Raw genomic sequence first — 12663 nt, 5'->3', positions numbered from 1 at the left:
CCGCCCACCCAGATTCAATCTCGGCCGTGTCGGCATTTCGGTGGAGACGGTGGAGGCCAGTGTACTCTGTAACGACAGTGCATGTTACAAAGCTACAGGTGCTTGAAATTTGCCGGAAGCCACCACTGCGGCATCCTTCATAGACGGGGTCGCCCTGAGACATTTGACTCCATAAACGATAGCTTTCACCTGCATTTGCCCTGAACGAAATATAGATTTAAATCAATTTTACAAAAAGGAAGTAAGGGTAAGGGTTTTTTGGGTGATTAACTCTTGTGTGGTTTGGGTCGTTTCAGGTCTTGTTCTTTATAAAAGCGAAATATTTCGCTTTATGCACTCTGCCTGTATGTATGTAATGCCATCAGTCACCTCCAGCGCACCGAATAACAACCGAAGTTCTTGCGTGAGGTGTCCACGCGGAGGTATTTGGTAACTTGTGGACAAGATCCCACCTGCTGCCTCTTTGAAGCCAAAATTTCGAACTGCTTTATGGTGTGAGATTACGTAACATTCTCCGTTCGCAGGCCGGCAGGTTTCCAAGGAGACCGGGTCGCATGAAATGTCTGCGTCGCGAGTGAAGATGCGGTGAGAAAGGCGCCACTGGCTGCCCACACCCTTCCGTCCTCTACACTGTAAGTTGTCACTGTCTAGTGGCGCGGCATGTCGCTGACAGCTGTGTTCAGTCCTTAAGCACAAGGTTAATGTGTTCTAACATTGTAACGGGAAGCGAAAGGAGGAAAAGGCCCACGCAGTGGCATTTTTGTTGTACTTAAACCAACTCGGTTGTCATAATTCGTGATGTACTTTAGAAGTGATGGTTAATGTGTTCTAACCTTGTAACGGGAAGCGAAAGGAGGAAAAGGCCCACGCAGTGGGATTTTTGTTGTACTTAAACCAACTCGGTTAAGTCATAATTCGTGATGTACTTTAGAAGTGATGGTTAATGTGTTCTAACCTTGTAACGGGAAGCGAAAGGAGGAAAAGGCCCACGCAGTGGGATTTTTGTTGTACTTAAACCAACTCGGTTAAGTCATAATTCGTGATGCACTTTAGAAGAGATGGCGAGGATAACAAAATAGGGTTCTCCGGTAGTGTTCCGATGCTTTTCTCTAATAACTCATTCGTGGCTCAAATAAAAATTTAATTGCATGCTGTGCAGTCAATTTATCTTTGCAGTAGTGGCATGAATTGGTTTGATTATAGAATAAGAATAAATGAAATAAGAATGAATAAGAAGTTTGCAGGCAAAGGGTGGATGCAGCTGGCAAAGGATAGGGTTAATTGGAGAGACATGGGAGAGGCCTTTGCCCTGCAGTGGGTGTAGTAAGGCTGATGATGATGATGATGAGTGGCATGAACACAAGCATAAAGCCCTCTAAGCAAAATGTCTCAACTGCTTATAAGATGCTTGGAACATACTAAACTCTGAAATATAATAAAAAAATCTTGCTGTGTCCGATCTTGAAGCACTCCACAACTGTATCCCTCGTTGACCTCCGGCTATTCACTTATGGGTAACGTTCGTTCAAGATAATAGTCGAAATGTCGAAATGTCTGAGTATGAAGTAGCGCCTTTATGTGCACATTTTCGATTCTCACTTTTTGTTATTTTACTTTCTTTACTCTCGGCTTTACTCGTTGGTGACGCTACTTATTTACACTATTTGCTGATAATAATCAGCCTAAGTCCAATTCAGGACCGAGGCCTCTCCCTTGTCTCTCCAATCAGCCCGTTCCTTGCCAGCTGCAGCCTCCGTATCCTAGCAAACCCAATCTCATGCACCAACCTCACGTTCTGCAGCCCTCTAGCTGCTACGCTTCCTTTCCCTTAGAATCTAGTCTGCTTCCCTTAAGGACCATTGGTTATCTTGCTTTCGCATTGCATGCCCAGCCAAAGCCCATTTATTCCTCTTGATTTCAACAATTAGTGGCGGTATTTATCTCACACCTCACAGTTGACTAATTACATTACTGAAAACCCTTGGCAGGGACGGAAAATGATTTATTCTATGGTAGCGTGTTCGACTCCCGTCCTAAAAGACAGCGTATCGATCCCACTTGAGCACAGTTGATTTTTGCAGCGAAACTGCTTTTTTATGTAACTGCCCTTTCGACCAGTCAGGATATTCCAGTCACCCCAACAGCAGATTTTCAACTAAACTGCATAATGCGATAAAATTCAACTGTATGCGCCGGTTTGAAACTGCGGTGTGAGTAACAGGTGTAAAAGGGTTTCCAAAAGTACGAGGCGAATGATGGGCGCGGGTGTTAATGCTTAAATGTGCGGTGAACAAGTAAAAGTTTATCATAGATAGGTTACAGTACTGGATAAATCTCTGGGTGGGAATCACGGTATCTACATTTCAAGGTAGGCGTTCTTTTGTATGTAGGCAAGTGAACAAACTCCTTACGCATGTGGCGCCACGGTTTCGGAGGAGGACAGCATCATGTATCTCGGGAGTGCGTTTATCGGTCGTGGTCGTCGCATCCTCAAGGCGATTCTAAGTGGAAACGTTTTTTTTCCACACCTGAAACACTAGTAATGCCTCACATGAAGAAATAATTCCTCACGGTAGTTCTGATGGTAGATCTCCGTAGTGTGTTCCTTTTTTTGGAGGAATTCTTACCCCACATACCGTTATGTTTAGTTAAATGTCCACGCTGATATCACCGGCGGTCAGAATCACCAAAAGTACCGAATGTCCACATCACCAGGAGTCCGGAAACCATAAGCCATTAGAAGGTACATTTCATTTTTGCGCCTTTGCCAGCTCTGACATCGCCACGCCTGTATCGCTTCTCTCTGCCTGACTCTCGTGCTGTGTGACGAAGGTGATTGGCGCAACATTCTGCTTGTTTTGCCGCTGCAGGGACGCTTGCGCCCGCTGGTCGACGGCATGGCGCCGGACTCGCGTTTTTACTGCCTGAGAGGCCCTCATGCTCCAGCGCCTTTACGTCCTGGCCAGCACTTACCCACGAAGAGAAAGGTGGGTCCATGCTGCACAGTGTGACATTCTCTACGCTGAGATGGCACTGATGTGCGCCGCTTCGTGTGGCACACTTGCATCGCGTGTGGACGCCTTCGTGGAGATGGTCTGTCTCTGTCACCCTCGGCGTTTCCAGTGCAGTGCCGAGGTAAGCGGTGTTTGCTGAAAGGATAACCGGTATGGATAAAGTATGGATACCTGTATGGGTAACCTGATAGTAACCTCTATAGAATCCTGTATGAACAACTTGCATGGATAAATTATGGATACCTGGATAACTTTATAGGTAACCTGCATGGGAACCTGTATGAGTAAAATGTATGGTAACCTGTATAGAAACCTGTATGAGTAACCTGTATGGCAACCTGTATAGAAACCTGTATGACTAACCTGTATAGATAAAGTATGGGTAACCTGTATGGATACCTATAAGGATACTTGTTTGGGTAGCCTGTATGGGTAACCTGTATGGAAACCTGCCTAGATACCTGTATTGATATGTGAGGTTCAGAACGTGGCATAAAAATCTTTTACCCGAACACCAGATTGGGTGTTTGTAGATCCGAGTGTATGCATGTAAACCATGGTGTATTAATAGAATTACGTTAAATGATTCAGCTAGTGGGGTTCAAAACTTTTGCAGCGATGTTACAATTTTTACTCTTCCTTAGTTCTCGGCTGCTCACCTGAAAGAAAGCAGGTTCGATCCCGGCCACGGCGGTCGCGTTTCGTTGGAGGCGAAATGGTGGAGCCCCGTGTACTGCGCGATGTCACTGACGGCTTAACGAACCCCAGGTGGTCGAAAAGCCCGCCACTACGGTGTTCCTCTTAGCCCGAGTCACTTTGGGACGTTAAACACTGAAAGGCATAAACCACTTTTTCGCCTTATTTTACTGACGACTGCAAATTTCCAATGGAGGCTGGTGTTCCATCAAGCCAGCAATGAAATTTGGAGGTCACTCGTCACGGACCATGGTTGGAAAAGCAACTATTCGGGAGCGCTACGGATTCCTTGTTTATAGTGAGGCAAACGGCGAACCTATCCAGATTTTTGTAGCACTTAGAAGCGTCTTTAGTGATTTGGCATAGGTGAAAGGTGCCATCGTTCTTGTTGAGAGTGTAAGGCGTTGTCTGGACAATGACTGACCTGATAATTTGGTGGTCTGACACTTTTTATTTGTTGTATCTGCACTTCATCCGAGTTAATCTCGTGGCCATTTTCCGCATTTTTTTTCAGTTTGAGTTGCCATTTGATGATTGCAATGTGTGAAGAGTATATCTCCTGACATAATCAGTACAAAAACAGCAATGTAACAGCTGTTTTTTTAATTATTTCGAGCTCTGAGCCTGAACTGCTGCAGAAGCCGTAATAGAAGTTAGTGAAGAACAAGCTGTGATAATGTAGTAATTGTATGCTTCATGCGAGCTAGTGGTCACTTGAGACATACGCAACCGTGTTTTTAATGCTGAAACCCAAACTGAAACTGCGTTCCAGCTGCAAAGTTTTATAGTTTAGAGTGTGGTCTTCTTGAAGAAAAAAAAATCGTGGGCGCTGAATGTCCAGCCAGGATTGCGATAGCACATGGAACCCATGGAGGCGTTGTCGTTAAATTTCCGGTTCGCTGATTCATATTCGTTCACTTCTGATCAGTGACGTCACTTCTGGTCGAAAATTCCAGTTTCGCGACCTCCTGTTTGATAACGCCAAAGGGTATGTGACGCCACTCTTGCTTAGTCATGACCACGCATCACGTTTCATTGATGACCACTTCGTGTGTGACGTAACAGGACGGTTACACCGCGAAATGACCCTACCAGCTCGTTATGTTCTCGCATAAAAAATATTGTAATGGACATGGTGTAAGAAAGCATTGTCGAATACACATCGCAAAGCCCGACAGTGGACCTGAGCAAAAGGAGCTAAGCAGGACGGGACGTGTTCGTAACTGATATAACGCATGTCGTTTGTGCATGGGCGAATCGTGCATCGGGTCCCCTAGAGTTCCAGCGGTACATAGCGTACAGTTTCTCTGGTGGTATTCCTGTGCATTATTATTTTCCTTGTTTCACTGCGAGGATATGGCAATGAAAACTGTGAGGATATGGCAATATTTTGTTCTGAAGTCATGGTGAATTTTTTTTCGAGAGAGAAATAGTAGAATATTGCTGACAGTGGTTTTTCCTCACGCCTTGAACCGTCACATTCGGTGGTATGTCTCTAGCTGGGTAAAGGAGCGATAGGGCTGCGTATATGAGCGCTGCTTTAATTCTCGGCTTCGCCCATTTCTCGCGATTTTAAAGCGAAAGCTTCACTAGCCTAGTCAAGACAAGGTCATCGGCGCCGCAATTTAACCTTGAAGTAGAGGAGCGTTGGTGGTGTGGCAGCCACGTGACATTCCACGTCACTTGCCCCAGCTGCAAACGCGCGCCACCGCCGTGCCGACCGCCGCCTTGGCAGCTGTGGCCACGTGACTAACCACGTGACCCTTTCTTTGCTGGAAAAAGGAGCGGGCGCCGCTCTCGCGGCATTCGCATTGCAGTTGTCGCTATGGACGAAGCGAGACGGTCATGGCTCTCTACGTCTATACTATTTCGCTAAACCACGCTCAGCTCAGCTAAACTGCAACCATTTATTTGCCAATGAACATACGCTCCACATTTTTTGAAGCCGACGCTTCAGACGCGAACATCATGACCGGGTTTACCAATAATATTTTTTGAACGTGATGTTAAAGGCGGCTTTTGTAATTACGACGGTTGAGATTTCAACTCTTTGCCTCCCTCGCCCGTTCAGCCCAGTCGGCGTTTCTTTTGATGTGGCCAATGTTACCTTTGAGTGGAAAACGGTGACTATAATTCATTTATGGTTTATGAAGGTTTAACGTTCCGAAGCTACATGGGCTACGAGGAACGCCGCTGTGAAGGGCTCTGGCAATTTCGACCACCCGGGGTTCTTTAACGTGCACTGACAGTGCCCAGCACACAGGCCTCTAGAATTTTGCCTCAATCGAAATTCAACCGCCGCAAGAGGATCGAACCCGCGTCTTTTGGGTCAGCAGCCGAGCGCCTAGAAGACGTAAAGCTTAGTCGACCTTAGGCGTGCCGTGCCAGATTCTCTGATTCACCAACAAGGAAGATGTCCGGAACAGTCGCTAATTTTTTTGCAGATTCATTAGACGGCTGTTTTCGCCTGTGTATTGGTTCTGCTATCACATATCGGAACAGTACTACGCCTCTATTCATTAGCGTCGTCGGCGATAGCAAACCTACAAAGTTATGACGGCCACACTAGATTTTAGCAGGACATTCAGAGTAGTTGCGACATGGTACCATTAACGATGCGACCGACTAGGCCGACGCCATGTTGGAAAATTGCCAGACATCACAACATCGCAGCAGGAATCCGCAGAGCAACAGGTCTTCAGCAAGACAGATTTGTGTGCATAGATCTTGTCCGTCGCGGTGGCTCAGTTGCTTCCGCTTTCAGGTGCGCTGTTTCCAAATCCCAATGTGGTCGAAATTATTCCGCAGCCCTCCACTACGTCACCTTTTCTTTCACTCCCACTTACCTCCCTTCCCGCACAGCGCTGTTCGGGTGCCCACTGAGATGCGGTACAAATACTGCACCATTTCTTTTCCTTTCCTAAAAACCCAATAACAAGCTTTCAAAGCCACACGAACTATGGCTTCAGCAATGTCCAATAGGCGAAGATAGCATTTTTGTGACAACCGACAACAATGTGTTTAGAAATCGTACGCATCCGTTCCTTCTATTGCACGATTTATTAGCGCATTGAATTCAAACGCGAAAGGCAGCATTTCGAAACTTCAATCTCGGCGGCCGCCGCATTTCTTAGGGAGGAAGCGCAAAAGGCGCCTGTGTGCTATGCGACATCAACGCACGTTGAAGAACCCTATGTGGTGAAAATTAATCCGGAGCCCTCTAATTCGGCGTTACTTGTATCCTATATATCGCTTAGAAACTTTACTCTAACAATTTACAATTTTGCTTTGATGAAGGTGTTTCGTTTTAACCTTTTTGAAGCCTGTCTGCTACTTTTTATATTGCTAGTTGAGATGTTTTCTAGCCGAAATCAGCGTTTGACACATGGCTGGAAAACATTTTTCATATATTTTTCATCAACAAAGGCGCCACACCACGCAAGTCACTCATTTCGATTTATGCGAAATGCGCTCGCTCCACGTCCTGTGCGCTTCGAGCGATACTTGACGAATCTGATTCGGTTGAAATTGAGTTGCAAGCATCATCCACTACGACGGCTTTTATAAACGCTGTGCACTCTCTAGATATTATACCTGACGTACTAGTGCAGAATTAAATATTGAGTTCCGATTGGCTCACTTCATAACCTGAAGAAGCCATTGCTTAGGAGCATGTGTATGTCCTAGACTTTCGTGGTGAGGAAGCAAGTAATTTTCCCTGTTTGCCCAAAACTTTAGGCAAACGTCTTTACAAAAATTTCTTTAGGCAGTCTGTAGACTGTCCATAGCGTTATATATAAAGTCTATTATAGACTGTCTTAAGAGAAACCGTAGAGAAAAGTCTATATGCAATACAAATCTTATAGAGAATCTATAGATTTATGGCTATACATTTTATGTAGACTTTTGCCTATAGAAGGCAATAGAGTCTATAAGAAGTCTATTGATCATTTTTTAAAGGTTCTTTTGTCGCGAGTGAGCTTGTTATACCTTCCAGTTAATTCGCCAGATTTTCTCATTGCCTTTTCAGGAAGGCTACCGGCGCTTTGGATGTGGGCGCTGACCGTAGGCACCCTGGTAAACAGACCCGGGACCATCTAGACCGTAGCTCCGGCAGCCATCCAGCAAACAAGAAAGGTGCGACATCAATGCACGTTGAAGAGCCCTAGGTGGCGTAAATTAATCAGGAGCCCTCGGCATCTCTCGTATCTTTTATGTCATCACCGAATCAACCCCGCCTTCACATGTCCGTTGCAGCGCCAGAATACAACAATGTTCTTACCAAAAAGCTTGCAAAGAGTTCACCTTTGGCCTTAATGGAAGAACAACGGTATAAATTAATCTAATCTTCCATCTCCCTACGTATCGAAAAACGATGAAGTAATTGCATTTACAATTTTCGAGCCACTGGTTGGCTGCTTCATACCGCGACACTTCAAAGGACGCGGAGACAGGCCACCACGCGGAGATCGTTCGGCGCCATTCAGAAAATCTAAAGCGCCCGTCGCTTGGTATGGCTCAACCTATTGGAAAATAGTCGTTGTACAGGGTGTTTCACTTAAGACTTCACAGCATATTTAAAACTTTGATTTTTGAGCTAGAAGAGCCCTTTTTTCGGCTTAGAGTTGTCAGTGGTGCAGTGCATCAGGATACAGCTAATATGTGTTAACTAGCTGATTGTGTAACTAATTTGAACTATTAACTTTTTCACTTACTGTTAGTGCTCCTTGTTTATTGAGAGGCGTGTAGCGTACCGCAATTAATATCTATATCAGTTTTTATCATTTCGAAAACGTGGTTACCCTCGGCGCTGTAGCCCAACAAAGTTGAGCTCTTTCGACGACTTATGCGCACTGGAGAGGTTGCTTTAGCTTCAAGCTTCTCGAAAGCGCAGGTATTTTGGCGTGATGCAGCCAACAAAATTTGTTAAAGTTAACTATTCAGTATCAATTAACCAGCCTGCTAGTTAGCGCGGCTTAGCTTTATTCTGATGTATTACACCGCTGACCATGATACGCCGGAAAAAGCGCTCTTCTAACTCAGTCTATTTTTAGAAATTGCGTAAAGTCTTAGGTGAAACACTCTGTATATATCTTATATCACTCGTACCGTCATATGTGAGTGCATAGAATGTGCATGACTGACCCGTGTCCATAACAAGTATATGCTACCAAAGGTGGTAGCATCTACAGTAACTCTACAGCGCGTGGAAGAGCTTTGCTTTGCTAAAACTACGCATTTGAACTCAATAAAACCTGCACCCCTTAACTCCGGAAAAAAGGCAAGGCTTTTCAAAGAGGTAGCAGGGCCCAGAACTACGTTCTTAAAAACTCTGCGCTCCCGAAGCAAACGCTGAACAAAAAATCCTTTCCACAACGCGGGCTTAACAGCTGCTCCTGGGAAAAAAGAAAACGTTTATTGTGATTCTATTCGCTGCTAGCCTCAAGGACCGCCATGCCTTCGTTACCACCTGAGCTACCCATCGGGTGCAGAGGGTGGTAAGAATAAAATGGAGCCGGTATATTCACAAACACCAATGTGAGAAGTCTTGCACCGGGTAAAAGCTACGTTGAACAATGCCTTCAACTGAAATTTCTTGGAATTCATAAGTACTCCTAATAATCTAAATATAGTGTAACCTTCCAGGTCATGCTGTCTAATGCAAAGATATATCTGCATTTTACATCAACGACGGATATAGGAAAGCCTTTGGCAATCGCGTCCGGCTGACCAAAACTACGTCATCAATCACGTGACCTACCAAGTGCCACAAAACTAGAAAAAAGAATGTGTGTGCGCTGCAAGATTGTTGTTGAGGGCGCTTGGAAAGGCTTGCACAGAGAATATTTCCGCGCAACTATTGCAGCTCGATTACTCAAAAAAATAGACTGACACAGGAAAGAAATGCTTGTGCATGTACTACTGGAGACAAAAGTTTATGGGACGCGAACGTTTATTGTAACTCCACCTTGCTACCGAGTAGTCTGATATTGTGAAGAGAGGAGGAGCATTTAGGCCTTTAATGCCTTCATACTTTAAGAGGTGACTGGGTAGCTAGGTAGTGACGTGAAGTTACAATAAAAGTTTTTCCTCGCGTCCCGGAAACTTTTCTCCCCAGTAGTACTTATACCCCTGTCACACGGCCAGTTTCAATGACCCTCGAGTCGGGGGCCTTCGAAATTCTCCTTCGCCATCGAACGCGAAGGAGTTCTCTCGCTGCTACACCGCAAATCTCAATGGCCATTGAAATGGTTTTCGCGTCTTACGCTAAACTTGAGCGGCGCCACATTCGCTATTTTCATTTTTGCGCAAATCACAAAAATATTTTATTGCTCTACTAAATGCTGAATTGCACGCATACGCGCATGTCGTTTAAAACCTTATTCGTTGCACGTACGCGGCGGATGCTGCGCATTGTTTCTAGTGTCATCTACTGAGATTCAGACACTCTAATACAAAATAAATAAAAACAAGCCAGTCGAAATGTGTCTCAGCGCTGCGTCGTCAGGCTTATCAAGGGAAATTGCCTTTATATCTGAAAAATCGAATGCTGTGTCCTGACAATGTATGCGAGGGTAATAATGGAAATCGAAGGTGAATACAACAGTTTAGAACACGGTATTCCTTTCAGGGATTAGCAACAAAGCTGTTGTCACAGTGAAGCAGGCGGGCAGGGCGCCACCATGTTTCAACGCTACGTACGGAAGCAATGCAAAGACCGCAATATAAGAATTAATGCGCTTAATGCTGTTAAAACAATACTGATACAATTTTAAAATTATTCCACAGACTTCTTGCATTAAAGTTTAGCCGAATGATGTTTGTTCATGCTTTTGTTCCGTGAATGTATCGTGTACGAAAGTGCTCTTGGCGCCGCTCGAAGCTACGCTAGCAACCTTGGGCGGCGCTCCAAGGCCCTAGAAATCTCGATAGAGTTCCACGCTGCTCTGTTGACTCGATAGACGATTGACTGAACGGCCATTGAAACTGCCCGTTTAGTAGCGCTCGATCGCCTTTGAGTCGGTAGACTATCGGTTCGAGGGCCTTCGAACTGCCCGTGTGACAGGGGTGTTACATTGCTGGGACATACTGGCTGGTTGAAAAATGACAAATATACAACTGCTGCTGAAAGTGGCACATTCTATCTGCGCAAACTGCACATAGCGCAAGACAGTGACAAAGCTTAAGAAATAGAAGCGACGTATTTTTTTACGGACACATGTACCATTGGTGCAGGCTACGGTTTTGAGGCTGCTGCTGCGACGACCGCCTCGCGGAAGGCAGTTCGTGTGTGTGTGTGCATAATCAATCCGATGTGTCTTAGGTAGACGAAACTGGCGAAGAAAGTAATTCCAGAATTGTGGTCGCTCTTGTTTCGCCTTTCTCTTGACTTCTTGCAGCATTGCATTCTTTCAGTGACGTGTTAGGTTATTTCGAACGATTCTTACTGTGCAGATCAGACAGCTGTGTGGGCCCCGTCGCGTAAAATACCTGCGTCGCGATTGGAGGGCTGCCTGCAGGAAGCCATTCCAGAGCTACTGCGCGCCCAGGTGAGAATTCGCTGGGGGGGAGGAAGGCGGCGGTTAATTTTGGTATATGTGCTAGCATAACCGCTGTGGAGGGGCTGCACTATAAATTTGCCAGCCTTCCCTGAAACTTGCCGGCTGCCGCTTTTTATTGAACTCGCCTCTGAAAAGTGGAATCAACCAACGCGTGGAGTGGCTTGGCGGCTTCGATTTCGCGTTTATTTTGTTTTTTAAGGTAATTCCACGAATAGTTTCAGTCTCAGATTACAGAGCCGCAAATTGGGCCCACGGAAGTAAAGGTACAAGTGGACTCATTACTTTCGACGATCGCTACGTATCAACTCCGCCAATGAGAGAGCGGCAAGACTCCACGCGGCTGACTGAAAGGCACTCCACACGTTGGCTGACTCCTGCTCTTTTCGGAGGTGAGTTAAAAAAAAGGCGGTAACCGAGACGTTTAATTCGACTTAATAGGGTATTCGGCCGTACAGGACAAAAGTTTCTAAGAATGCTCGGAGCGTGCAAATCGAGCTCCCGCATTAAAAACACGAGCACACGATCCTCTTTAGAGCACCTTTAAAGCACGTCTATCCGTTCGACTGAGTTTCCTGTGCCAGCCAAGAGATAGTTGCTCACCGGATTATGAGAAATAACTTTCTCGAAAATGGAAAGCGATTTTAATCGAACAAGGTTAGTGAGAGATAACCGAATGCAGCGCTTGTGCACGATGTGGCGTGACGAAAAATATTTTTGCAACTTTTTTCTAGAGCTGGCGCTTTTGTTTACATGTGGTACCTCACCGCTGTTCGCGGCTGGGCCGCTAGTGTGAGTACGCCGGGGTGAGTACGCAGTCACGTGTGAAGTGTAGGCGGGCTTTTTTTGCGGCCGCTGACCGCGTATCTCCCAGCTCAGACGTTCGCGCGCGTGTACCGTGTGCGGTCTTTAGTTGTTCGCGAGCTATTACGACGTTAATGTAAGCACTGTGGGCGCGAGCGTTTGCCATTAAAGAAAATATGCCAAGTGTTTAAACTCTGCAGCGCAAGACTTGTCGCTGTGTTTCTGTCTACTGAAGCGACAACTTCACTACGCTAGGCTTTCAAGACGGCAGCCTCAGTGCAGCCACGTGACGGGTGTCACGTGTTGTCGCGTGGCAGGTCATGTGACCTACTGACGTTATCACATTCTGCCCACCGTAGCAGGTCGCAGCTGCCCCATCGGGCATCGACGCTTTACAGACAATCCGTTTGGCATTGTGTGTGGCGTTTGTGCACGTGGCCATGCAAAGGAAGCTTACGCTTCTCACCAGGGTTAACCAAAGTTTAAACAAACGCTAATTTTTGCTTGAGGCTAACACCTACAGTAAGAGAGAAGTCCTGCAGTCTTTATGGCAACTACGTTGATCGCTATGGACGCATGGCCACGTGCCT

At 45.8% G+C, this 12663-nt stretch overlaps 1 long non-coding RNA gene across 1 annotated transcript; it reads left to right on the top strand.

The window, feature by feature from the left end:
* Positions 1-569: 569 nt before the first annotated feature.
* On the top strand, positions 570-7819 carry LOC144102147 (uncharacterized). Its single transcript, XR_013308184.1, has 3 exons — positions 570-632; positions 2871-2987; positions 7741-7819. It is a non-coding gene; the product is annotated as an uncharacterized LOC144102147 (long non-coding RNA).
* The last annotated feature ends 4844 nt before the right edge of the window (positions 7820-12663 follow it).

This window comes from Amblyomma americanum, chromosome 8, assembly GCF_052857255.1.
Source record: "Amblyomma americanum isolate KBUSLIRL-KWMA chromosome 8, ASM5285725v1, whole genome shotgun sequence".
NCBI lineage: Eukaryota > Metazoa > Arthropoda > Arachnida > Ixodida > Ixodidae > Amblyomma > Amblyomma americanum.
The sequence above is the reverse complement of the archived record's forward strand: the minus strand, read 5'-3'. Positions and strand labels throughout refer to the sequence as shown.